The sequence below is a fragment of the Microcaecilia unicolor genome, chromosome 2, assembly GCF_901765095.1.
Source record: "Microcaecilia unicolor chromosome 2, aMicUni1.1, whole genome shotgun sequence".
NCBI classification, from domain to species: Eukaryota; Metazoa; Chordata; class Amphibia; order Gymnophiona; family Siphonopidae; genus Microcaecilia; species Microcaecilia unicolor.
This window is the reverse complement of record NC_044032.1, coordinates 366,635,644-366,658,989: the sequence shown is the minus strand read 5'-3', so window position 1 is coordinate 366,658,989 and position 23,346 is coordinate 366,635,644. Positions and strand designations below refer to the sequence as shown.

At 46.0% G+C, this 23,346-nt stretch overlaps 1 long non-coding RNA gene across 1 annotated transcript in view; it reads left to right on the top strand.

Annotated features, from left to right (window-relative positions):
* LOC115463775 overlaps nt 1–23,346 on the top strand; it is a 55,335-nt gene that overhangs the window by 3,508 nt on the left and 28,481 nt on the right. The window contains exon 2 of the long non-coding RNA XR_003941076.1: nt 2,953–3,110. This is a non-coding gene — a long non-coding RNA (uncharacterized LOC115463775). The remainder of the gene's footprint in view (nt 1–2,952; nt 3,111–23,346) is intronic.

The window sequence follows — 23,346 nt, the reverse complement described above, 5'->3', positions numbered from 1 at the left end:
CAGGAACAGACAGACTTTGACCAAATGTTTACAATGCTTATGCTTTTGTATTGTCTCTGAATTTTGCCACAGTTGGGAAATCCCCTGATTTGGTATTAGGTTTTTCCTCAGAGTGAGAACTGAAGAAATCTTTTCCTTTTTCAAGTGTTCTCAGTTACTTTCTAAGTTTTTGACATTTTAGTATTTCTCTTTCCTGTGTGAGATCACTTTTTCAGTAATTGTCCCATCATCTGCCAGCAGGCAGAATCAGTGAGCCTGTAAGTGAACATGCACCACAGAGAGAGAAGTTTGCACTAAAACAGTGTGACATCGGCACCTTGTGTTCATGCAAGCATAAACACAAAGATTGGGTGGCAACACTGGTAATTGGGACGCAAAACCAGTGCTGGGCAGACTTCTACGGTCTATGCCCTGATCATGACTGAATAGATAAGGATGGGTTTGAGTGTAAATTTTAAGGGGTTTCGACGTTAGCTTCAGAACTTTTAGTACCAGAAGAATGCTGGGCAGACTTGTACAGTCTGTGCCCTGAGAATGGCAAGGACAAATCAAACTTGGGTATGCATATAAAGTATCGCAACATGTAAAATGAGTGTTTCTTGTTGGGCAGACTAGATGGACCGTACAGGTCTTTATCTGCTGTCACAGTTAAGATGGAAGAAAGCAGAAACCAAGAGACGCGACCAACGTGATTAGAAAAGTAAAATTTCAGTCAGCAAAGGTAGAAAATTTATTTTCTATTTATCAATTGGAATTTGTCAGTTTTTTGGTATGTACATATGCTAGACCTGGTTTAAGACCTGTGAGGCCTGTGAGAATTCTCACTCATTAGTTTTAAATCTCCAACTTTGTCTATGAAATTCGGCTCTCTTCTGAAAAAAGCCAGACAGTTGTCAATCTTAACCTCTTGAGCACAATTCATAGCCTCACACCCGGGGGGAGGGGGGGGCAAGGACGTCCATACAGGACGCTCCTGACGAGCGCCTTTCCCCCCCCCCCCCCCGATCCACGTGTTTGTGTTTTGGGTTTTTTTTTTTTTGGGGGGGGGGGGGGGGGGTGGGGGTTGACGTGTGTGGCATGCGCAGAGCAGCCAGCATAACGCTTGGCTGCTCCGCACATGCTTTAGGGGCCAGTTACCGACGGGGATTCCAGCAGATTGATGCATTGTACTTTCAAATACCGCACCAAACATGTGCGACTTGTTTTTTTGCTGCATTCGTTTTTTTAAATTCGGTAACAGCTTTTACGTTTTTGCTTTTTTTACGTTTGGTTGATGCATCTGGCTCTGAGTTTCCATATTTCACCACTTATTCTTTCACTCAATTTTCTCCTTTTGCTACAAGTCTAACCTGTCTTGTCCTGAGTAGGATCAACCCTTGCTGGCAGATAAGAGCACTGGGGCCAAATGGTTGGTACTGCAGAGAAGGCAGCAGCAGTTAAAAAATGCTTTTCACTGACTCCTTCTGCTGACTGGACAGCAATACACAAGGGGGTGGGGAGAACAGACAGATTTCTGCAGGCAGCTATAACTCTGACTGCCTCCCCCCCCCCCAAACTCTTATTTCTGCAGCATACTGACTTGACTTAAGGACAAAATGTGCCTTGGGAACCATTGAATTAGCATATCTGAGGATCTGACCAAAACGTTTGGGTCCTAGGCATTTTCCTAACTTGCCTAGGCATTAGTCTTGCCCTGATCTTATCAGTTATATTCTTCTCTATCACAGCTGTTTAGTTTTCCAAGTTTCTTTTTATTTCATCATTTTATAAACATTTTGTTTCATCATTTTATGTACTTACCCTCTTCAGAGAACACTGCCAGGCCTGATTAAATTTCTTGTGCTCAGTGGTGGCATTTCTGTGGTGGATGCCGCCTTTTATGTGCCCCCATGCCAAGAAGTGAGAGCCTGTTCTATATTGGCATCTGGACGCCCAGATACCATTATAGAATTCTCGTGTAACTCAGTTGATGTGCTTTATATTTAGGTGCTCATTTACATCAACCACCGACCTGTCATAACTGCAGGCACCTCAATGCAGCAAAGGCATGTGTAACTTATGTAAGTTGAGTGTAACTGGGAGTCCCGTCCATGTCTGCACCCCCCTTGCTGTTGCATGCAGTAGCAATTACGTTCACCCTTATATGTGTAAGTGGCACTTTTCTCTGCACTTAATGCACACAAAGGGTTCATACCTGTGAGCACCTAGTTATAGAACTGCCAGTAGTGTGTTTATGTAATCTGAACAACAGATTTTCCTTCCACCCTCGTTCTCTAAGCAGCCACCTCTGTGCATATGCTGCACTTAAAACTTTTGCATTGTGATGACCCCAAGATTCAATGTAGATGAGCAGGTACACAATAGTTTTCTCTCTTCCACTCCCCAACAGGCCAGCTGTAGGGTACTTGACACCTGAGGCAAATCTTCAGCCGTGACCCCTTCTCAAAGAACGGTTTAAGGCCTTTCACCCTTCTGTCCAATATCTCCTCCTCCTGTACCCTTTCTTAGTCCAGCATCTCCCCTTCTCTACCACTTCTTCGCATGTCCAGCATCTCTCCTTACCTACCCCTCAGACATACAGCCTCCCTCCTTTTCTATCCATCCCCAAGTGTCCAGCCTATCCCCTTCCTTCCTCCCCCAGGTGTCCAACATTTGCCCTCTTTTGTTTTTACCTGAATGCTGTCCCTGCTGGGTCTACTGCTTCTGCCACCCTCTACCAGACCAATTTTGAAGGGAAATAAGAGCAGTTAGTATGGGGTCTTGAGCAGACCACATGCTCAAGGCCTGCCACATCCCACCACCTCAGAACAGAAAGTTCCCTGCGTCCTTAGCGAGCCTACAAGAAACATGAGGGAAGAGGATTTGAATAGACAGAGCAGAGCATACCAAATAGCTATTCTTTCTAATTCAGTCTCTTTTCTTTTCTTTTTTTTTCTCCCTCTCTTCTCCCAGGCATCCTATAGACAACATACGTCACCGCTGACACTGACTGAGGAACTGAGGGATCCTGATAGGCCAGTTCATCCCAGTAGTGACTGGGACATGTGCATATGGGACTTGAATCAGAGAGGCGTTTCTAGCTGAGGGAAGTCTGTGGCAGAACTATAGTGGTGAGTTCAAGCATCTGTACTGGGCTCAAGGAAAACTGGATTTGTTCTCAAATGTGATAACCTTTTCTTAGATCCACGTAAGAATTCTCCTTAGATGATATCCATAAACTTTAAAGTTCACATAGGTCCCTTCTTCAGATGATACTGCAAGGCTGTAGGCATTAGGCAAGAATCATATGTATTTCGAGTGGTGGCTGTACAGTAGAAATGCACAAAGGTTTGAAAGGGGTTTGAAGTAATTAGATGAGCATCACTTAGCGGAAACGGAATTGTTGGTTGAAACTGCATGTATAGATTAACGCTAGAGACAGTCCTGGCTGTTCCATAAGTGTGCTGTTCATTGAATTGTGGGTATATTTAGGGCTTCTATATTAGGTGTTTATAAATTGTAAACTGTAAAGGGCAATTCTATAACAGGATGTGTGCAGGTGTACGTAAGTGCACAGAAAACAGCATTTACGAGTGTAAATGCATTACATGTTATTCTGTAAGATAGCATGAAAGTGCTGTACTGCATAACTGCAAGGGAGCCTATATGTGGGAGGAGCATAAGAGGGACATGGGTGTGTCTCCAGCTTAGAGAATTCTTGTTCTGCACGTTGCATGTGCCCCTGCCATTGACCTGGCAGAAATTATGCGCTACGTGCGTTTACGCTAATATTGTAAAATGGAATAGGCACCCCCTGCGCAGTCTAAATGGAGGCACCCTGTTAAAGAATTCTCCCCTAGGTGTTTATTTCCAGCTGATTGGTGGCTCTTTGGTACACAGAAACCTTCTGCCTCATATTTAACTGCAGCCCCAGCGTTCTGGAAAAAGACCAGATGCTGTGGTTAAATGGAAGCTGCAAGTACCCAAATACTATCTGGTGCTGGTTTCAGTGTTGATCTAGATGTATTAGCTGCCATAATCAGACTGCTAACTGGGTAGCTAACCGGATAAAGTTAGGCAGCCTTTTTGCTATCTTAATCTTATCTGATTGGCTATCCGGTTAGTGAGCTAATAATGGTTGCTAATCAGCTCTGCCCAGCCTCTGATAGTGTCCTCAAGCTACGGTTGCCAGCTTGAGAGACGTCCGTTCAGTTAAAATTGTAAAACTTATATTTTGTAAGTGAAATTGTAAGTAAGGATGATGTGGTCAAATTTGTATATGCTATAAAACAACATATATAGGTGGATGGGGCTGGGAAGATTTGGTCTTTTACAAACCAACCTCAAGAATTGTGGAAATCCTCCAAATGGAAGGGTAGGGAAGGGAAATTGCTGCATATGGGGGAGGGAGTGGGGCTTGAGCTGCCCCTTGATGTGGGGATGTGTAGCTGAAGGTTTGCCTTCAAATGAGGAATTCCTACACTGTTTTTCCAGCCAATTGAAATTACAGTCTGGCTGTCCCAGTTATAACCGGTAGCAAGTTGGAAGTAATTTTCTTATCCGTCCCTTAATACAATTGGATCATATTTACACAAGTTCGCTAGGTCTCACTGCTCACTGGATACCTGTCCGGCCTACTTGTTGTGGGAGGGACCTGGTGAGGTTTTTGCCTTATTTACACCATGGAATTATAAATATGTTGGCTGAAGGCAGGTTCCCAGAGGCAAAGGGACACATTGTACTTACTCCCATTCCTAAAAATCCTACTTTACAATTGGGCAAGACATTTTGTGTGCCGGTATACACCGATACAGCTTACCGGCACCTTTTTTTTTTTTTTTGCCAGCGAGTCGCTGGCCTGCATTCTTTCTCTCGCTCCTCTCTTCCCCACGACCCTCCTTACCCTTGGCAGCGCGGTGCAGCGATTAAGAAAGGCTGCCAGCGTTGGGGTCTTCCCTCTGCGAGTCCTGCCTGTTAAGAAACAGGAAACTGAAACAAAGTAGGCGGAACTCAGAGGGAAGGCCCCGATGCCGTCAGCCTCTCTTAATTGCTGCACTGGCTGATGATGCTGGGGGCCTGGACTCTCAATCAGGCAGTGGGAGAAGGAGAATGGACAGGGGAAGGGAGAATCGCTGGACATGGATAGCAGGGGAGGACAGGGGGGAAAGAAGAATCGCTGGATATGGATGGCAGGAGAAGGAGAATCGCTGGACATGGATGAGAGGGGAGGGCAGGGGAGAGAGGAGAATCATTGGACATGGATGACGGGAGGGCAGAGGAGAATTGCTGGACATGGATGGGAGGACAGGAGAAAGGAGACGTGGACATGGATGGGAGGGGAGAGCAGGAGAGAGAGGACAATTGCTGGACATGGATGGGAGGGCAGGGAAGAGAGGAGAAATGTTGCAAATGGATGGAGAGGAGAATTGCTGGACATAGATGGAGGAGAGGGCAGGGGAGAGAGGAGAAATGCTGCAAATGGATGGAGAGGAGAGCAGCAGAGAATTATTGCTGGATATGGATACAGACGAGGGAAGATAGAGGAGAAATACTGGACATAGATGGAGAGAAGAGCAGGAGAGAGAGGAGAATTGCTGGACATGGATGGATGGAGGGCAGGGAGGAGAATTGCTGGACATGGATGGGAGGACAGGAGAAAGGAGACGTGGACATGGATGGGAGGTGAGGGCAGGAGAGAGAGGACAATTGCTGGACATGGATGGGAGGGGGGCAGGGAAGAGAGAATTGCTGGACATGGAGAGGAGGACGGGAGAGAGGAGAAATGCTGGATATGGAGGGGAGGGCAGGGAAGAGAGAATTGCTGGACATGGAAGGGAGGACAGGGAAGAGAGGAGAAATGTTGCAAATGGATGGAGAGGAGAATTGCTGGACATAGATGGAGGGGAGGGCAGGGGAGAGAGGAGAAATGCTGCAAATGGATGGAGAGGAGAGCAGCAGAGAATTATTGCTGGATATGGATACAGACGAGGGAAGAGAGAGGAGAAATACTGGACATGGATGGAGAGAAGAGCAGGAGAGAGAGGAGAATTGCTAGACATGGATGGATGGAGGGCAGGGAGGACAATTGCTGGACATGGTTGGATCAAGAGGTAGGGGAGAGAGGAGAAATGCTGGACTTGGATAGGGGAGTGGGGGAGAGAGAATTATTGCTGGGTATGGATACAGGCGAGGGAAGAGAGGAGAAATGCTGGACATGGATGGATGGATGGAGTGGAGGAGAGAGGAGAAGTGCTGGACATGGATGGGAGGTGAGGACAGAGGAGGAAAACTGCACATGGATGGAGAAAATAGGCAAAAGCTGGATCCACGTTATACCTCCTCCAGTCAATTCCACGGAGGAGGACCCAGCTTTTATTTATGGATGTAGGGTAAGAAATGAAGAAGAAATGAGGAAAGTAAAGAAATAAATGGAAAGGAAGCCCTGGACACGGAGTTAAGAGAACAGATAGCAGCAGAATCCAAGACTGGGACCAACATGATTAGAAAAACAAAGTCATCAGACAAGAAAGTTAGAAAAAAATCATTTTATTTTCATTTTAGTGTTTGGAATATTGCAATTTGAGAATTTACATCTGCTGCCCATATTCAACAGATTGCTAAAACCTGTTGTTTCTTCCTTTATAACATCGCCAGAATTCGCCCTTTCCTTTCTGAACACGCTATCAGAACCCTCATCCACACTCTCATCACCTCTCGCTTAGACTACTGCAACTTGCTTCTCACAGGTCTTCCACTCAGCCATCTCTCTCCTCTTTAATCTGTTCAAAACTCTGCCGCACAACTAATATTTTGCCAAAGTTGTTATGCCAATATCAGCCCTCTCCTGAAATCACTTCACTGGCTCCCTATCCATTTCTGTATACAATTCAAGCTCCTCTTGTTGACCTATAAGTGCATTCACTCTGCAGCCCCTCACTACCTCTCCACCTTCATCTCTCTCTACACTCCTTCCCTAGAACTCCGTTCACTAGGCAGATCTCTCCTAGTTGCGCCCTTCTCCTCCATCGCTAACTCCAGACTCCGCTCCTTCTATCTCGCCGCACCTTATGCCTGGAATAGGCTTCCTGAGCCATTACGTCTAGCTCCATCCCTGGCCGCCTTCAAATCCGGGCTAAAGGCCTACCTGTTTGATGCTGCTTTCGACACCTGACTTGTCACTTTTATCTTATCCTTGTGTCCTTCTGTCTGTCCTTCCCTTATCCTTATTGATCCTGTCTGTTTGTCCTGATTTAGATTGTAAGCTCTTTTGAGCAGGAACTGTCTTCCTTCATGTTCAATTGTAAAGCGCTGCATATGACTGGTAGCGCTATAGAAGTGATTTATAGTAGTAGTAGTAGCTGTCTTATTTTGAACTGGGTATACTGGAGCTGTAACAGCTTACAGAAATTATTTATAATGGAAAAAGATCACAAGTTATTTTTTTCTTCTATACTGCTATAATAATTTCAATGATGCCTGTTTATATGCATCATGGCTGGTATATTGGGTATGGCTGATATGGGCGTGGCTATCGTAGGGGCAGAGCCATAGGTGGTGACCCCACCCATAATGAGTACCTGTATCTTTTTCCTACAAAAAGATCACTGCAATTGGATAGTGTGTCAAATTACAGACCTGTTGCATCCATCTCTCTATTGGTTGTGGAACAGTTGGCTGCTTATTTGACCCGATATGATATTTTAAATCATTCACAATCAGGTTCTAGGAGTGGATATAGCCAAGGAGACAGTGTTATCAACATTATCAACAGAAGAGAGGAGGGAGAGATTCCTCCTAATGCAATTCGACATGTCTTGTGCCTTTGACCTGGGGTCCTACTAACCGTCTTGGATTATTATGGCATCAGTGGTGCAGTAATTGCTTCAATGGATTTTTGACCTGCAGACATTATAGAGTGAAAATGAAGGGAAAACTAACTGATGAATTGATTCCAGATTGTGGCATCCCCCAGGGTTTGTCTATTTCGCCTATTTTGTTCAATTTAATGATTGGCTCTCTTTCTAGAGCAAGATCTACAATTTGTTTACTTTCCAGTTTTCTAGTATTAAAGGCTTGGAACTCTAGAGGATATAGTGGAATGTAAGAAGACATATTCATAATAGCAGTAGTATAATGTTTCATTTGTGGCTCATCCCAACTTGAAAGGTCTGTGTGTTCTGTCATACTGCTTGTTGAGGTATTTCTTATCTTAGATGAGATACACAGTTCTGATTTTTCTGGTGACTGATTTGGGCCTAATACAGTGTGAAAAAATATGATGAGATGTTGTAATTTTATTCCTTAACCAGGGAAGACTGAGTACAGTTACTAATAAAAGCTGCCTAGTAACTCTGCTCACTGTTAAACACTGTATTCTGAAGAGCATCTGCCAGAGTCCTAGGCTCCTGCAAGGCAGATATTTGTCTCATCTTGTTAGTGCATTGTGACAGGGCCGGTTAAGTGGTGACAGCGCCATGATGGTAGATATGCTTTTAAGTGGGGAATCGGACAGTGTCCCTTTAAAGGTACTTTAATCATCCTGTCATTATATTTAGTACTGGAAAAGACCCTTAATTATTTCAATTTGGATTATGACTAGTACCAGCATTATTAGCAGTAGTATAAATGTGATTTTATAGCAGCAGTTACTGTACACTGCTTCAGTATTGAGTATTGTTCAAACAAATCCGTAGTGAAGTGGAGAACCCGAACGCCACATAGGAGAACACAGTTATATTTTGTGATATTTTCCATTACCATTTGCTTTTGAGTATTCTGACATGTGATTTGGTTTGCTTTTATCTAATTTTTTTCTGATTTTTATTCAAGGTTTATTTGTTTATATGTGTGTTTTGTAGACTCCTGATGCAGGCCTTACGGCCGAAACACATTTGTGTCGAGTCTTTTTTTCATCAATAAACAAGTGTTCTTGAGATTCATCTCTCCAGGCTTTGTTTTGCTGTGGTCAAACATCCCACTTTCTCCTATATCAGTAGTGAGTATTGACAGTATTAATGGCATTTGGATATAAGACCATCCCTCCTGCTCTGTTGGAAGAAGAAAAATGGCAGAAAATCAAATGTTACTAAAAAAGGATGAAAACTAAGATTTTACTGGAGATGTGATAGGAAGCTGTTCAGAATGTTATGTTATTAAGCACGATATCTTACCCATTGCTTCACTTCAGGACCACTGTCAATGATTTATTCCACCTGTTGTTTCTGCAGAGATGGGCCCTTCAGTAATAAATCGCTTTCCAAATTAGTGTTGCCTAAAAAACTTAAAGCAGATATTATTCAAAAGGTTTACTCTCTTAATTTTGGAAGTTTTTTGCCCAGTGTGTGGCGGCAACCAAAAAAAAAACAAACAGGATGCTAGGAGTTATTAGGAGAAAGATTCAAAATAGACCAAAAAGATTGTTATGCCTCTGTATTGCTCTATGGTGCAACCTCACCTTGAGTATCATGTTCAGTTCTGGTCGCTGTATCTCAAAAAATATATAGCAGAATTAGAAAAGGCTCAAAGAAAAGCAACCAAAATGATAAAGGGAACGGAACTGCTCCCATATGAGAAAAGGCTAAAGAGGTTAGGGCTCTTCAGCTTGGAAAATAGACAGCTGAGGGGGGAGGGGGATATGATTGAGGTCTACAAAATCCTGAGTGGTGTAGAGCAGGTGGAGGTGAATTGATTTTTTTCACTTATTCAAAAAGTACAAAGACCAGGGGGACACTCAATGAAATTGCATGGAAATACTTTTTAAACAAATAGGAGGAAACATTATTTCACTCAGAATAGTTATGCTCTGGAACTTGTTGCCAGAAGATGTGGTAACGGCAGTTACCATGTCTGGGCTTTAAAAAACGGTCTGGACAAGTTCCTGGAGGAAAAGTCCATAGTTTGTTATTGAGATAGAAATGGGGGAAGCCACTGAGTGCCCTGGGATTGGTAACATGTATGGTGCTACTAATTGGGTTTCTACAAGGTACTTGTGACCTGGCTTGGCCACTGGGCTAGATGGACCATTGGTCTGATCCAGTGTGGCTATTCCTGTGTTCTTATGTTATACCTAATGGTCTCTCTGAAAATTTACTAGGCTGAATTCCTAAATTTATGCTAAGAATTTTTCATTAAAAACTAAGTTTAGCACTAAATCTGAGTGCCTAAATTTAGGTTTCTAAGGGGCTCTTACTAAAGTGTAGTAAAATCTAGGCTTAGCACGTTCTAACACAGGATCTTCCAGCACATTAAGCTCATATTTAACACAATGCTGTGTACAGCGTTTCTTTTAAGGGCCCTTTTACAAAGCTGCGGCAAAAGGTGGCCTTAGCACATCCTTACGCAGTCTTTGCCGCATGCTAAAGCCATTTTTACTGCAGCCAGAAAGGCCAACTTTCCAAATTAATTGCCATTCGCTAATGTTGCCATTAATGCAGTCATTACCAAAAGTTAGCACGTGAGCCCTTAACTGCCACCTATTTTGTAGCAGTAAAGGCTCAAGCGCTAATCAGTTAGGGCCCTTTTACTAAGCCAGGCACTAGGCTCATAAATAGAGGCACATGAATAATGGACATTAATTTCAAAGCCTAAATTTTAAGATTAATTTTCTGCTGAAAATTTAGGGCTTCTCTTACTAAGCTGTGCTAGCAATTCCCATGCAGCAAATACGAGGCAGCCCGTTCAAACCAAATAGACTGTCACATTTGCCGCGCTGGGAATCACTAGCACGGTTTTGTGAAAGAGGCCCTTAGGCTTCTAAGTGGCTGAACTAGGACAGAAATTTAGGAGCTCTTTTTTTTTTGAATATCAGGCCCAAGTTCATTTGTGGTTATGATATATTCTCCTTTTTTCTTCTTTAATTTGCCATGTGTTAACCCAGGAGACATGGTTTGGTGACTCAGCTGTCTTTGCTGGGTAGGAGGGAAGTGTCCTCGAGAGACCGTTTTCAGTTGTAAGCCCTGAGTTTGACAATAGGTGCTGGGAATGGAAGACTTGACTTGGGAATTAAACCCCGGTGTCCCCACTCGTGTTCCATTCTAATTGTAAAATGACAGTTTATCTTGAGAATCCGAGGCTGGGGTATCTTTTAATAGGACCATCGTAAGAGTAGGTATTTAGTTCAGGAGTTTTGCTGAGAGAAGACTTAGAGTGACCGGCTGGTAGAATAACAGAAACAGTTGGGATCAGGACTAAGTCAAAAATATCAGGTGCCCTAGGTGAATCTGTAAAGGGTCATGTGGTACAACCAAAGTATGGTACTTTCTCTCTCCCTAGTGGACTCAACACAGTCTAGATTATGTACCTGTGGGACCTGACTGTACACCAGGTTGCCGGTATCTTCCCTTAGCCTATTTTTCACCTCTCCCCCCCCCCCCCCCCCCCCCAATTGTGGCCACCATTCACTTTGTATGGTAAGGAATTTAGTGGAATATAAATTCCACATGAGAGTAAATTAGATCTTCTCTTCCCCTCTCTACTCTCCAGATTGCCAGCATTTCATCTTTCCTCCTTGCTTCTGGGCTGTTGCTGACCTCCTGCCTCCTCCCACACTGACCCTGTAATGGTGACTTACCAAAAATGCAAGGAAGACAAAGGGTCCATCAAACATAGAGTTACCATATTTTGTCCTCTGAAAAAGAGGACACATGCCATGCCCCCTGCCCTGCCCACACCACGTCCCTTTCAGATCCTTGCCGCGCCCTTTCTCGCTCTCACCCCGCCCGCTGTCACATATTCCCCTCCTCTCCCCTTACTTACTATCTACTGCCCTGGTGGTCTAGTGACCTCTCGGGGCAGGAAAGAGCCCCCTCTTTCCTGCCCAGAGTGCTGCCTTGCCCTGCATCCTTCTCAGGCTCAACTCGGGATTCAAAATTGCCGCCGAGAGTTGAAGTCTGGCAAGGCTGCTTCAACTCTCGGCGGCCATTTTGAATCCCGAGCCAAGAAGGATGCAGGGCAAGGGTAGGCAGCGCTCCGGGCAGGAAAGAGGGGGCTCTTTCCTGCCCCAAAGAGGTCACTAGACCACCAGGGCAGATAGTGAGTAAGGAGAGGGGAGACCCACGACGCCGCTTGCCTTCCCGCCTGCCCGTTTGTCCAGAAATCCGGACAAAGAGGCGGGCGGGCAAAACCCGCTGGACGCCCCGGAATGTCCTCAAAAAGAGGACATGTCCGGGGAAATCTGGACCTATGGTAACCCTAGTTGGAAGGGGCATCATACACCCTACTAATTTGTGTTTTCTCTTGCACTGATCGCAACATTGGTGCTCGGCCATTAAGACAAAAATGGGAAAATTGGCCATTTTACTGCTGCAGTGAAAATGGCCTCAGCGCATGGGCAAAACCTATATAAGGCCACTTTTTACCACAGCTTAATAAAAGGACACCTTAATAACTCTAGAGGACCTTCTCAGCCACCGTAGTCCATGTATCCATGTATATGTTTCCTGTGTGGACAGAAGCAGATTCAGAGCTAAGAACAAAGTGTTCATTCTGTGATGTTCATTTGGAGATCATCTCCAAATGCCTCGATTTCCTCTCCTCTCAGGCCATCCTCGATCCACTTCAATCCGGTTTTCGCCCTCTACACTCGACAGAAACAGCACTCTCTAAAGTCTGTAATGACCTGTTCCTTGCCAAGTCCAGAGGCCACTACTCCATCCTTATCCTCCTTGATCTATCCGCTGCGTTTGACACTGTCAATCACGATTTACTTCTTGCCACACTGTCCTCATTTGGGTTCCAGGGCTCTGTCCTCTCCTGGTTCTCCTCCTATCTCTCCCATCGTACCTTCAGAGTACACTCTCACGGTTCTTCATCCACCCTACTACTACTACTACTACTACTACTATTTAGCATTTCTATAGCGCTACAAGGCATACGCAGCGCTGCACAAACATAGAAGAAAGACAGTCCCTGCTCAAAGAGCTTACAATCTAATAGACAAAAAACACGGCAAAGACTGAGTTCCTTGTCTTTCCACCCAAACCCTCCTCTCCTCTTCCCCCACTTCCCCCACTTTCCGTCTCCGTTGACAAATTACAATCCCGCTCTCTATAGGAGTTCCCCAGGGATCTGTCCTTGGACCCCTTCTTTTTTCAATCTACACCTCTTCCTTGGGCTCACTCATCTCATCTCATGGTTTCCACTATCATCTTTATGCTGATGACACCCAGTTGTATCTCTCCACACCAGACATCACCGTGGAGACCCAGATCAAGGTATCGGCCTGCTTGTCCGACATTGCTGCATGGATGTCCAACCGCCACCTGAAACTGAACATGTCCAAGACCGAGCTTATAGTCTTTCCACCAAAGCCCACCTCTCCTCTTCCTCCTCTCTCGATCTCAGTTGATAACACCTTCATCCTCCCCGTCTCATTTGCCCGCAACCTTGGAGTCATCTTCGACTCCTCCCTCTCATTCTCTGCGCATATCCAGCAGACAGCCAAGACCTGTCGCTTCTTCCTCTTTAACATCAGCAAAATTCGCCCTTTCCTCTCTGAACACACCACCCGAACTCTCATCCACGCCCTCATTACCTCTCGCCTTGACTACTGCAACCTTCTCACTGGCCTCCCACTTTGCCATCTATCCCCACTTCAATCCATTCAGAACTTTGCTGCTCGTCTTATATTCCGCCTGAACCGATACACTCATAATACCCCCTCCTCAGGTTGCTTCACTGGCTTCCGATCAGATACCGCATTCAGTTCAAGCTTCTCCTTCTCACCTACAAATGCACTCAGTCTGCAGCCCCTCATTACCTCTCCACCCTCATCTCCCCTTACGTTCCTGCCCGAAACCTCCGCTCACAGGACAAATCCCTCCTCTCAGTACCCTTCTCCACCACCGCCAACTCCAGGCTCCGCCCATTCTGTCTCGCCTCACCCTATGCGTGGAATCAACTTCCTGTGGCCCTACGCCAAGCCCCCTCCCTACCCATCTTCAAATCCTTGCTCAAAGCCCACCTCTTCAATGTTGCCTTCGGCACCTAACCTTAGACTGCCCCAATTTGACTGCCACTACTTGATTGTCTGTACATTTGTCCATTAGATTGTAAGCTCTTCGAGCAGGGACTGTCCTTCTATGTTATATTGTACAGCGCTGTGTAACCCTAGTAGCACTTTAGAAATGTCAAATAGTAGTAGTAGTAGTAGTAGTAGAGATGCTTCTGAACTGCTTTTGTAAACTGTGGCCTTTTCCCCAGCTATGCCACAATCTCAGACCTAAAAATGTTATATCATACAGAAGAAATTGAATTCCTGGTTGCCAAAAAAAGCAAATAGTAACATAGATGACAGCAGAAAAAGACCTGCACGGTCCATCCAGTCTTGCCAACAAGATAAACTCGTATGTGCTACTTTTTGTGTATACCCTACCTTGATTTGTACCTGTCCTCTTCAGGGCACAGACCGTATAAGTGTGCCCAGCACTATCCCTGCCTCCCGACCACCAGTCCCGCCTCCCACCATTGGCTCTGGCACAGACCGTATAAGTCTGCCCAGCACTATCCCCGCCTCCAAACCACCTGGCACAGACCGTATAAGTCTGCCCAGCACTATCCCCGCCTCCCAACCACCAGCCCCGCCTCCCACCACCGGCTCTGCCACAAATGTTGACCGTGCTTTGTTAATAGCTGCCAGTTGTAACCTTTTTCTATTCTTTTGTTCTGTACGATAGAGTGGCTCAGATTTCTGTTTCTATGGAGGGAAAAAAAGTCAGTTTTATCACCCTAAATCTTTCAAACGATCTGAGTCAAATCAGAGTTATATCTCTTCAGAAAGGAGCTACTGTGGCTGGGTTCTACCTCAGGTTATGGCAGTGGGTAAGGGCAAGGCTGGCTGGCCTCTGGCAACACACACGACACTGCAGCCTCGTCGTTGAATCAGGATTATGGCGGCGTGACGGCTGCAAGCAGAGAAGGCAGCAGGCTGCAGACAGTAAAAACCGCTGCGCCTGCGTGCAGCGTGCAGGAGAATCATCAGCTGATCGGGCGCTGGCTGGCACGCGCACAGACGCTGCCTGTAGCCTGCCTGCGTTGGCCCACACAGCATGCGTGCATACAGTCTCAAAGCCAGAGGAGTTGGACCGAGGACAGGTCATGTGATGATGACCCGAAGACTGAAACAAATCCAGGAAATGGAGAAACCCGCCCGGACTCCTGACGGCGCCCTCAAAAAGAGGACATGTCCGGGGAAATCCGGACAGATGGTAACCCTAATCAAACAGTGTCTGTGGGGACCAGCATCCCCCATGCTAGAAGCACAACAGAGAGGGGCTAAACCAATTGGACAGTGTCAGCCTGGGATGTCCGCCCACTCACTACTGGAGGGGGGACACTAGGTAGTTCGGATCCAATCAGTTTAGAGTGATGTCATCAGGGAAGCCCTGCAGGAAGGAGGAGTTGGGACAGCAGCCAGCCAATGAGAGTCCATCTTCTGGGAGATGGGCATTCTAGGATGTCAGCTGGCCAATAGAAGGAAGCTGCAAGGCAGGAACTGCTGGGGGTCACGGTTGCCAGATGGGCGGTTTTCCGCAACCCGCCGCGGGAAACTTTTGCCTGCGGCAGGTTGCGGTTTTTTGGGCTCGTTTTGTTTTTTCTGTGCAGGTTTTGGGGCGGTTTTTCGGCCGGCGGGGGTGGGGCTAATGGCGTCAGAGGCGGGGTTTGTGACATTTTGGGCGGGGTTTGCTGACGTATTGGGCGGGGCGATGACGGTGGGGGCGGGGCTGATGACGGTGGGGCGGGGTGATGACAAGGGGCGGGGTTGATGACAAGGGGCGGGGTTGATGACGGCGGGGGTGGGGTGTGTGTGGTTTTTGGGCGGGTTTTTGACGATTTTGTGTGGGAATTTTTTTTTTTATTTGGCAACCCTGCTGGGGGTGGAACTAAGCCCTGCTGATGCTGATTTCTCACAGAAAATGAGTGGAGAGCAGCAGAGAGACTTTTTCCACTTTTTCCCAGCAGCGGGGAGGCAGGGAGCCCCAACACAGGTCTGCCCCCCCCCCCCCCAAAAGTGGTTTTGTGCTTTACAAAAAAAGGGTATATCTACTGCTTTCATACATGCAGCTTGTCTGTGTGTATGAGAGCAGTCTGTAGCATGCGCAGAGCAGTCACGCATAGCAATTGACTGTTCTGCACATACTCAGCTCACCGACTGGCTTCCCTATATCACATGCAAATGAGCTGGGTTACAAAAGCAACAAGCATCTCATTTGCATACGATTCTCTTTGTGAATCCCTCTGTGGTTTCTGAATCGGTGCATGCAATTCTTTTTGTGAATCCCTCTGTGTTTCTGAATCGGTAAATTTTTACCGATTTGGAAATACAGCTAGAATCTTAATGGGACCTTTGTGCATCTGGGCCTGACTCAGGAGGACATCTTAAGATATAGCTGATCATCCTGCTGAGAGAGAGAGCTAGTGTTGCGCCCCCCCCCCCCCCCCCCCCCCCCCCTCCAGCACAGCACAAGGGCTCTCTGAGCTGGGAATGGGAAGTTAGCCCCAAAGCTCAGAGACTGCTTTCCCCTTCCACCCCCATCCCAGCACCACACAGATCACAGGAGGGCTAGGATAGAAGCAAGCTAGCGAGAGAGGCCCCCCTCCCCTGTGACATCAGCACAAGCCACAGACATTGCCAAGCCAGCCTTTGACAGAGAGTGCACTGTGACTGCATTGCGAGGTTAGAAGAATTTAATTAGTCCAATAAAGATATTACCTTATTTCCATTTTCTCTATTTATTAACACAGCTACCACACTACTTTATCCTAAAAATAAAATTCATTTTTCCTACCTTTGTTGTCTGGCCGTTTACTGTTTCTAAATGTGTTGGTCCCAGTCTCCTGTTTCTTCTTTCCTCGATGTTAACTCTCCCCTTTTTCCATCCAGCGTCTGCGCCCTCTCTCTCCCCTTTTCATCCAGCGCCTGCGCCCTCTCTTCCCCCTTTCCATCCAGCATCTATTTTCTCCATTCATATGTAGTTTTTCTCCTTTTTTCCCTTTCCTTCATCTCCATCAGTATGCATCTCCTTCCTCTTTCTTCTCTCCCCTCCATCCATATGCATTTCCTTCCTCTCTCTTCCCTCTCCTCCATGCATGTCCAGCATTTTTCCTCTCTCTCTGCCCCCTCCATCCATGTTCATCTCACTTACCTCCCCTCCATCCATGTCCAGCATTTCTCCCTTCCTCTCCCCTCCCCTCCATGTGCATCTACTTCCTCTCTTTCCTCCACTCCATGTCCAGCATTTCTCATCTCCCCCCTCCCCTCCATCCATGTGCATCTCCTTCCTTCCCATCACCTGCATGCCCAAGCCTTGGAACTTAGCAGTCAGCAGCGCCACAGCAGCACTTGGTGCTTCTTGCCCTTAGATTGAAAACTTCAGAGAAAATGCCCTCGAAGCCTGCACTCTCGATGTCGAGGGAGGAGGCTTCCCCGGAGTCAGAGTAGGGCTGTACGTCCGCGCTCTTCAGGACATGAACAGGGATCCACTGCTCGAGGCAGGCACAGACTGATTCAGTACAACCTGAGTACAGTGAAGTCTGAGTGGGACTTGGGATTCAGAGGAGGACCCACTTTACTTTTCAGAGGAGGAGTCTTACGGGAAACCTTCTGATCCCTCCCCTCCTCAGGAGAAATGTAAATCTTCACCTTAGGATCTCTTTCATCGGTTTACTTCAGCCATCCCATTTAAGTTAGAGATGGAGGGAGAGCCCATGGCAGAGATGCAATCTGTCCTGGAGTATGAGTCTCCTCCTATGGAAGGGGTCACTATACCATTGCATCCTATCCTTTTTTACCCCATTCTTTTCTTGGGCATCAGTTCTAAATACTCCAAAAAGCTGCAGTGTTTCATCATATTGACAATTACATTGGCTTCCTATTAGGGAAAGAATTATTTTTAAAGCTGCTTGCTTGTTTTATTTCAGATATTATATGGGTTTACTTCTGAACTACTGATTAAGACAATTTCAGTTTCTCTGTTTGGATTTTCATCCTGTTTGAGTGTGGAAGATGGAGCTATAAGCGCAGAGGGATGGATGCTGGGCAAACGAATAATGGAGGAAGAGGAGGAGGTAGATAGGCAGATACTGGGGAAGATTATACGGATGGGGGAGGTAATAGATGCTGGGGAAAGGGAACATAGAGGCAGAGGGGTGTGAAGGTGAGAGACAAAGGAAGGGGACAGGAAGGTGAGAGAGAGTGGAAATGGAAGGATAAAGGGATATGGAAGCCTAGATAAGATGTAAGAGAGTCTGGAGGTGGTGAGGGGATGAGAGACAGAGGTAGATGATGCAGATTTGGGTATGACTACAGAAGGTAGAAACAGGGAGCTAGAAGGTGGCTGAAAATGGGGAATGAGAGAGAGAGACAGGTGCAGTGGTGTGCTGGAGCGGGCTCTCACGGGCTCGCGAGAGCCGTTTGTTAAGTTTTTAAGAATTTTGGGAGCCGGTTGTTAAAGTAGGCCTCCCCATGGCTACTTTAACAACTGACTCCCAAAATGTGGGCTTGGGCCCCCTCCTGAATTCTCTTTTACTTTGATGGCAGTGATGTTGGCCCCACTAGCCAAGTAAATAGACTACTGCTGCTCCCTGCTCCTTGTTTCTGACTCTGAGCATCAGGCTGGGACTTTTCATGCAAACACAAGAAGGTTCCATCATGCTGCTCAGAGCCAGAAACAAGCAGCAGAGAATGGTGGCAGTCCATTTATTGGCTGGTGGGGCTCGGCAAAGGTATTCCTAGTGTGCCCGCACAAGGGAGGGGAGAGAGAGGCATGTATTCCCCCCCCCCCCCCCCCCCCCAATTTCAGGGCCGGCTATGCCTGGAGAGAGAGCCCGTTGTTAAAAATTTACCAGCACACCCCTGGACAGGTGGAATGGCAAGACTCGAGAAGTAAGCATATGATAGAGAGACGGGATTGGAGGGAGGGAAGAAGGAATAAAATCTAACTAAAAATAAAAAGGAAAATAAGAGAAGTGGAGAAAAAGGCTGAAACAGAAGAATCAATGCCAGAGAGAAAGGGAAAAAGATGGGAGGAGTGAAGAAACAGAAAATGTCTAGAAAAAGGTTTAAGTGAAAACAAGAGGAAATGCTAAAGATAGACCAGGACCAACCCAAATGGAAAAACAAAGTGATCAGACAAAGGTACAAAATATTTATTTTTCAATTTTTAGCAAATGAAAAATGTCACTTACCCCTCCTGTTTGCTAAGCCGCGTGGCAATGCTAACATAGTCATTCAAAGTGAATGGGCTGTGTCAGCATTAGCACACCACCACCACCAGTCAGCACAGCGTAGTAAATGGGGGATTAATGTGCATTACTTGATCTTGAGTGGCCGTTTGAAGGGTTTTGTGTTGGACAGGTAGAGAGAGAAGAAGTATGCTGGGGCAAGGAGGTTTAAAAAGACAGGAGATGGCAGGAGCATGCTTAGCCTATTACTGAGCTGAATCCAGTAGGCTGAGTATGCCGCCATATTGCATCATCCAAAACAATAGCAAATGCTTATAAGAATAGCAAGCGCTTAGTAGAAATAAGGGTCTGCCCGTGTGTGGTTCATCTGTAAAAAAAAAAAAACTCTGAAGCTGTTCCAGTCAGGGGCATAGCTACGGGTGGGCCTGGGTGGGCCCAGGCCCACCCAATCATGGCTCAGGCCCACCCAGTTTCGCCTGATCCTCCAATCGATTCCGTCTTAGGCTGCAGTGGGAGGAGTGCACAGCCGTTAAGGAAATTGCCACGGCTCCGACTCCAGCCTCATTGATTCTGCTCATAGTCACACATACTGTCGACACGCAGCATGAAAAAACAGGAGCTCTCCTCTCCATTTATTTTCAACTACCTGCGAGACTGCGACCGATTACCAGCCAAATTTGCAGGTCAGGAAGTCAGCCCCTCTAGCGCCGCACCACCACTGCTACGACTGCCGCTGTTGAGTCCTCTGCTTCTCTCTCGCCCCAACGCCGATCGTCAGGATGCCTGCCTTGCCTTACCCCCGTTCCCCGCGGCATTTAGACCGGTGCCACAAGGAAATTTCTGCCGCCAGTGTTGCAGCTCGGCTGGAGAACACCCGGTTGTGCTGCAGCACTGGCAGCAGAAATTTCTTGTGGTGCCGGCCTATGGAGCACGGGGGGAGGGGTAAGGCAATGCCCCCCGCGGTCCAGTCTCTCATTCCTCTTTCCTGCGAACTCCTTCATTCACCACCAGTCCCCAGCTCCTCCGACTTCACATTCAGCGTGCTAAATTCTTCTGGCGTAAACACCCCACCCCTGCTTCTAGCAACCACTTTCACTTACTACGCTGCTTGTTCTATTCAGAACTTTTCAAGTCTAAACATCAGTATTTCAATCGCTGCATTTCTGCCTCTGCAAACTACACACAGGCAGACTTTTGTATCCTGCACACCAATTCTCCCCTGCTTTTGCAGCTCCCCATCCTATGATCCCTCTGTTATTCCACATTCCACCCTGGCAGATTCCTGGATGAGTAAAATGTCCTCCATCAGTCTCTTCCCCCCCACCTTTATAGATACCTCCATGTCCAGCTTCTGTTTCTTCCTCCACTTCTACAACTGTTCCATCTCCCCCTTCTCCTGCCCTCTGTGACTCCTGGCACTTTCAAGCTTCCATCACTAGCCTCACTATCTTGTTCTGTGCATTCTCTTAATGTCGCTTCTTCACCGGCTGGACCCCTGGCCCACGCATTCAGTTAGTCAATTCCTTCCATTACTTACTCCACGTCTCATTCCCATTCTCTGTGCTAGCCTCTCCCTTGGTGCAGTCCTTTCATCCTGGAAACATGCCTTAGTGCGTCCCATGCTCAAGAAACCCAGTCTCCACCCTGTCATTGCCTCTTACTGCCTCATTTGTAATCTCCCTTTCTTTTCTAAAATTCTTGAGAAGCTAGTTCTCTCCTAATTTGACTGTCTTCTAGAACAAACGCCCTTCAGCCATATCAGTCCAACCTTCGTCACTCACATAGCACTGAGACGACTCTTGTAGCCCTCAATGACTCTATACATACCTCTCTTGATTGTTTTCCTTGACCTTTCTTCTGTATTTTATATCATTGATCACTCCCTCTTCCTTACTCTGGGCAAGTCACTTAACCCTCCATTGCCCCAGGTACAAATAAGTACCTGTATATAATATGTAAGCCGCATTGAGCCTGCTATGAGTGGGAAAGCGCGGGGTACAAATGTAACAAAAAAAAAAGACATGCATCCTTACTGACTGTCAGCAGAGTGCTCAACAGCTTCAGTGGCAGCAGTGGTGGTGTGGCGCTAGAGGGGCTGGAGAAGATGTTGTTGGGCCTTTGCTGAGCTCACTCAGCCTTTAGTTGAGCCCTCAAGGCCTCAGAACTCCTCTGTGGCTACAAACAGGAACAGGACCCAGCCAGTACACAGAGCACAGCAGTCTGCTGTCTGAGATACTTGCCACCACGTGTATACAACTTTTGAAAACTCAGGCCCAGCTGCCCAGGTAAAATATATATTTTTAAATGTACAGTGTAATGCTGGTGGTGGGCATCTTGGCGGGTGTGGGTTATTCACTGCCTAGAGGAAAAAACTTTTTAAATCATTAAATATACCATTTTCCCCCCTAGACAGTGACGAGCCCACCCACCAACAAATTTAAATGTGTTTTTGGGTGGGGGTGGGCTCAATGCCCAAGTTTTAAAAAAAAGTTGTATTTTTTATGTTGGTGGGTTTTTGGGTGGGGAAAATCTCTGCAGTGCCCAGGTTATAATAATAATTATTATTTAAAAGCTTTATATTTAATGTTGGCAGGTTTCTGGTTGGGGGTGAGGGGATGCCATACTAGGGAGTTATGGGTAAGGGGGTAGGACAGGGCTAATGCTAGACTGCGTGCAGGGAGGGGTGGGGTAGATACCTAGTTATCAGATGAATGGTGGGGAAGGGAAGGACTGATGCTGGGCTATGGGAATGGATAGTGGGGGTAGAGTAGAAGGGCTGGATGGTGGGATAGAAAAAGGAAAGGCCGATGCCAGGCTACAAGAATGGATAGGGGGGTAAGGAAGGGAAGGATTGATGCCCGGCTACAAGACAATTTCTGATTTTTGGTCCTTAATTCTATAATTGATGAGGGTTGGTCTGTGTTCTGTATGTGAACCAGCAGGTGAGAGATTTTGCTGGCATGTAGTTTGTGTGGGGGATCTAGGAGTCTGACTTGTCTGGCCTTTCCAATGAGATGCGTATTGCTGTTGTGTGTATTCACTGCTGCCTTTTTAAAGGTACTGTTATTGGCATTTGTATTCAGAATTGGTTAAGGTTTGTAACATAGACTCAAGAAGCTTCTTTGCAGGATTTTCTGTAACTTAGATTGTAAGCTCTTTGAGCAGGGACTGTCTTTCTTCTATGTTTGTGCAGCACTGCGTACGCCTTGTAGCGCTATAGACATGCTAAATAGTAGTAGTAGTAGTAGTAACTTCACAAAGTACCTAGAGGTGAAGGGATTTTGTGTTGCTATTATTGAGGTGCTACATGAATTTAAATACATTTTTCCTATGGAAAGCTATAAGAGGAAACATTCTAGCTATGTTCTCTGTATGCGACAAATTCCATAGTAGGTAGAAAAGGAAGAAGTCTTCAAAGGTATATTTACCACATTTTAAATGTTTGATTAATACAGCTTAATAAGGCATATATATTTATTATAATGTAAAGTTGAAGGATATGTACCGAACCGTGGTCATTTTATTTTGTCAGCATCAGAAGGGAGATAGAGTAGAACTAGAGGAAGTGAAAAAGACTTCAACGTTTACTTAATCAGGCATTTGTTATAAAGCAAAGTTTGAAGGATCTATGCTATTGCTGTAATTATATTGCAGGATCCTGTCATGTGTATTGAGATGTTTGCCATTATTGCAGACTTATGTCTGGTCAAGTTTAAGATATGGGATAATGTAACTGTATTACCAATATCTGTTTTTCTATTAAGTATATATGTGGTTTATATTGATGCAGGGCAGCTGTTGGGCAGACTACTTAGAAATCCATCATTAAGTGCTACTCATACCTATATACATAGTGCCCACCCATATTAGCTCCAGGCCCACCCAAAATGTCAGGTCTGGCTACGCCACTGGTTCCAGTTGAAAAGCCCGGGCCTTAAAAGATGGAGGATAAAAGAATTTTATCTTTTTTAGTTATTTGAAAGCTTCCCATATGTAGATATATATCATGAAATAAAATTGAAAATCACTAAAAACAGCATAAAAAATTATTGTAGACTGGTAGACACAGCAGTAATAAACTCTGTATTTTGTGCCCATAGAATACAGTAATACATGGCTAAATTACAGTGAAGATATCCTGTTTCCTGATGGGGTTCATCTTAACTACTCTTCTAATCTGCCTTTGGA